This window comes from Poecilia mexicana, unplaced genomic scaffold (assembly GCF_051168715.1).
Source record: "Poecilia mexicana isolate PSO_F unplaced genomic scaffold, ASM5116871v1 scaffold_7, whole genome shotgun sequence".
Classification (NCBI taxonomy): Eukaryota; Metazoa; Chordata; class Actinopteri; order Cyprinodontiformes; family Poeciliidae; genus Poecilia; species Poecilia mexicana.
The window spans coordinates 23,753,897-23,757,734 of NW_028263376.1; the positions used below are offsets into that span (position 1 = coordinate 23,753,897).

Genomic DNA, 3,838 nt, shown 5'->3' on the forward strand with positions numbered 1-3,838 from the left:
GGCAGCCATTATTGGCTGATTCACACATACAAAGTTGTGGAGCAAACAAAGATTAAAACCAGGAGGGAGAGCATGCACATACAAAGATCATCCGCTGGCACCTCAAGGAACATTTAAGAAAACTAAGTAAGTTTTATTTTTAATGCTTTTTATCACCGTTTAATTAAAACAACAACAAAAACAAAACATAAAAACTAAAATGATGAAATTATTCATTCGGTGACTTCTTTTCTTCTTTCAAACCTGACCATTAATGGAAATGAAGAAAAGGTTGACTTCGTTATGTGCCAATCAGTTCCTTTTTGTTTGCAACACCTTTTGTCAGATTGGAGGCTTATAAATTAAATTCAGAGTTTCTGCAAATTCATTAAACTGTAATAGAATCACAGCAAAACACACTAAAGACTCGGTGGAACCAACAAAGAGAGCAGCCCAGCGTTGTTCTTTGATTATTGACCACAGTTCACCAGTTTCAGAGTCCTAACCATGCTATCAGAAATTAAACTGCTCTGTTGGTAACTTAGGAAAACAGAGAAGTGAAACTATTTCTTTATTGCATAGCTGTGAATAAGACAGATATTAAAATCCCCAAAAGTAGAGAATGATCTTATTGGAAATAATAAAAGCAATTAGTTTCATTTTGTATGTAATTTTTTATTTATTTATTTTTTTTTTTTACTGAATTACTGCCAGTAGAATAACTGGTTTATTATTACACTAAAATGTATAAAACCTCTTTTGAGATTTCTTATCTGGGGAGAAAAAAAAATCGAAAGCATCAGTTTATTGATTGCGCTGAAATGTAAAAGAAAAAAAAATGACAGAAATGTATATGACGCATATGTACTTAGATATAGTGCACAACGCTGTATTGTATCTCCTGTTTCAGAAAACGACTTACAGATACGTTTAAATGAATGACAGTAAGCACAGACACAAATATCCATTGTTGTTTCATTGGTTATTTATTAAATTCAGAAATATGTCGCCATGGGTTTCCACATCTACAACATGCTAAATGGAAAACATTTTGTTTTGGGATTTTTTTGTGCACAACTCAAGCAAAAATGCAGCAATTTATGACTGAAACATTTCTCTGACCTCTTGCTGGGTAGAAGATGGATGGATTTCAGAGATAAATTTCTTTTGCAGCCTTAGAACGTTGGAAATCTAACCATACATGCGTTGCTTCAAGTCAGATTAAATTTACATATGGATGAAATAAATACGATCCAAACTTTACAGTAACTGCCTTTTCACCTGAACGCCAATCAATTCAGTCGAGTTTGACTCAGCAGCGCCGATTTACAATGAAAATGTCTCCCTAGGACAGTTTACAGGACAAACAGGTCCAATTTGCATCCTCAAAGACATACTCAAAAGACTATTGTTCAGTTATATAGATTCTGATGCATTTCCAACTTTAACCTAATTATAGTACAGTGTAGTCTGATTTCCGGTATAAAGCCAATGGGTTTGAAGTCAGACAATTTTCGAGCGTCATTGTCCTCTCTTGTTCTGAAACAGCGGTCTGCAGAAAAAACACACAATAACTGAAAATGTCCTTCTGTACAAACATAGATGAGTCTGACCAACTTTCTTTGATTTATAGGCAATTTTTTCACAACGGCGAAAAAGTTGGGAGAGTGTTTACTCATAATCTTAAACTGAGGGAAATTGTTAAGCAGATAGGAGAGGGCCCTGATTTTCACAGTCTATGCAAGTTCTACGTTTCGAGACTGAAATGATCATTTTAGACAAGAAAAAAAAATCAGACCTGAGTAATAGTAATTGTCTTCTAGATTAAAATCAAAGGAAACTTTATCATGAATTTAACTGTGACTGACAGCATGCTTCACTGCTCTTTGGTTAACGTGCACATTGCTCCCTCTTCTGGTTAACAGGCAGCAGCATTTTAGAGGAGGAAATGGCTGTTCTTTGTTTTAGAAGAAGAATTGATGTTAACATTAACTGTCACCTTTTTTCTTAGGAGCTTACAACTTATAGCATCGCATAAATGTATTATTTGACAAGCATTTTCTTCAAAACGTAAAGTGAACTCTACATTTATTTTTACCAAAATTATAAAATACCTAATCTTAAAATGAGTAAAACTTCAGCTTTCAGGCTTTTCACTCAGTCTGGACAGCTTTGTGGATTTTTTTTTTTCTCTTTTGGGGTTTCTTCATACACTGTGCTGAGGAGAGTTGGCGTTTCATGGGCTGACGAACCTGAGATTGAGCCTGAAATCACCATTCTCAGGTTGGACAGTCCTGGAAAGAACCACTCAGTAGTCAAAGAGCGGCCGGTGGTGTCGGTCAGGCCGCTCCGTGAGCCTCAGCTCGCTGAGTCCAACAGGGAAGGCAAAATGTCCTGACAAACATAAAAACAAAACAAAAGAAAAAATCCAACGGGTGAAAAAATGGGAACTGTGTAGCCCTTAATAAAAAAATTAAAAAAAAACTGGTTTAGTTACATCTTTGCAAATGTAGAATGGTTCAGACAATTTTTTTTCACTCTCAAGGCCAAGTTTCTACCTTATTAAAGGTGCATCTTCTTTGTTTTATAAATTTTTGCTAAACTGTCTACTGTCTATTTGTCTCGTTTTAGACAAATGTACCTAACTTCAGTAGATGTGAGAATAATTCACCTGTGCATCATGATAAAATGTTTCAGGTCTGTGCTGAATGCATGAGATTTTGGCGGGAAGAATCATCATTCAGACTGGGAAAAAGAAAAAAAAAAAAGTGGGAAACTCCTAATTAAAAAATACAATCAAAAGATATTCTCTCTTTGTTTTTTGTTTTTTTTTTTACTTTTTTCTGCTTAATTGCTTCACCCATTTTCCGTAAATGAGTCTCTGTGCCTATAAATTGATATGGTTTATAAGTTTTAGCGTCTGATGCCATCATAAAGGTCGATTAAGCGAGATAAGAGGTGATGGGCTTTTCTTTTTCTCTTTTTTTTTCTTTCTGTTTTTAAAATTCGATCTCAGAGAACTTAATGCACAGTCTCTGAAGCACAGCACCACATTTGTCTTTCTGTTGCCTGCTGACCTGCACTCACAGAGCAATTAAACACTCAGCCATCTGAGCGTAATGCACAAACTGCATCTCTCACTGGAAACATCTAAATCACCCTGGCCTGGCTTGATGAGGACTGTCCAGTCTCTCAGAGATCCTACTCTCATATTAAACTATGCAGATGGAGAGAGCACGATGAGACGCGCAGACAAAGAGAGAGGGCGAAGGGAGAAGGAGGGTGTGGGGGGTAGAAGGGATAGATAGTACTTTACCCTCTCAAACACGCTAATCTAAACCCTCTTCATGTGATTCAGAAATACTTCATCGTCTGAATAATTCATTTTCAACTCTGAGCACTGAGCTGCTGCTCTCCGTTGGCCTACATCACATCACATGTCCAACCCTTACACCCTCACAGCCTGATTGCGCACTAAACCAAACAAATAGCAGCCATAAAACATAGTTATCCCCCCCACACACACACACATTGCTATTGCAGTAATCATGGTACCTTCGCAAAGCCTAATCCTGAATTAAGACCCTTGGAAGTGTTCAGAGCATGCTACGTACCCACATGGCAGACCCTGAGGCTCCTCACACCACAGTTCAAGACAAGGCAGGTAGACGCCGGCATGTGAAGCACAGAGCAAAAGACACAAAAGAGAGCAGAGGAGTAACCTGGTTGAAAGCGTGTGATGTGAGATGAAAAGAAGAAAGACAGGTCTCTGAGTTTTAACGGCCACTCCTGCAGTCTTCAGCAGGCTGTGACCTCATCATGCTCTGTGCTACCAATGGGGATGCAACAAAACACACAG

General features: G+C 37.6%; 1 long non-coding RNA gene across 1 annotated transcript; it reads right to left on the reverse strand.

Moving 5' to 3' along the window:
- Positions 1–942: 942 nt before the first annotated feature.
- Positions 943–3,583, reverse strand: LOC148158435 (uncharacterized). The gene is made up of 2 exons (XR_015763817.1): positions 2,232–3,583; positions 943–1,531 (listed from the first exon to the last, which is right to left on the reverse strand). It is a non-coding gene; the product is annotated as an uncharacterized LOC148158435 (long non-coding RNA).
- Between the last annotated feature and the right edge of the window lie 255 nt (positions 3,584–3,838).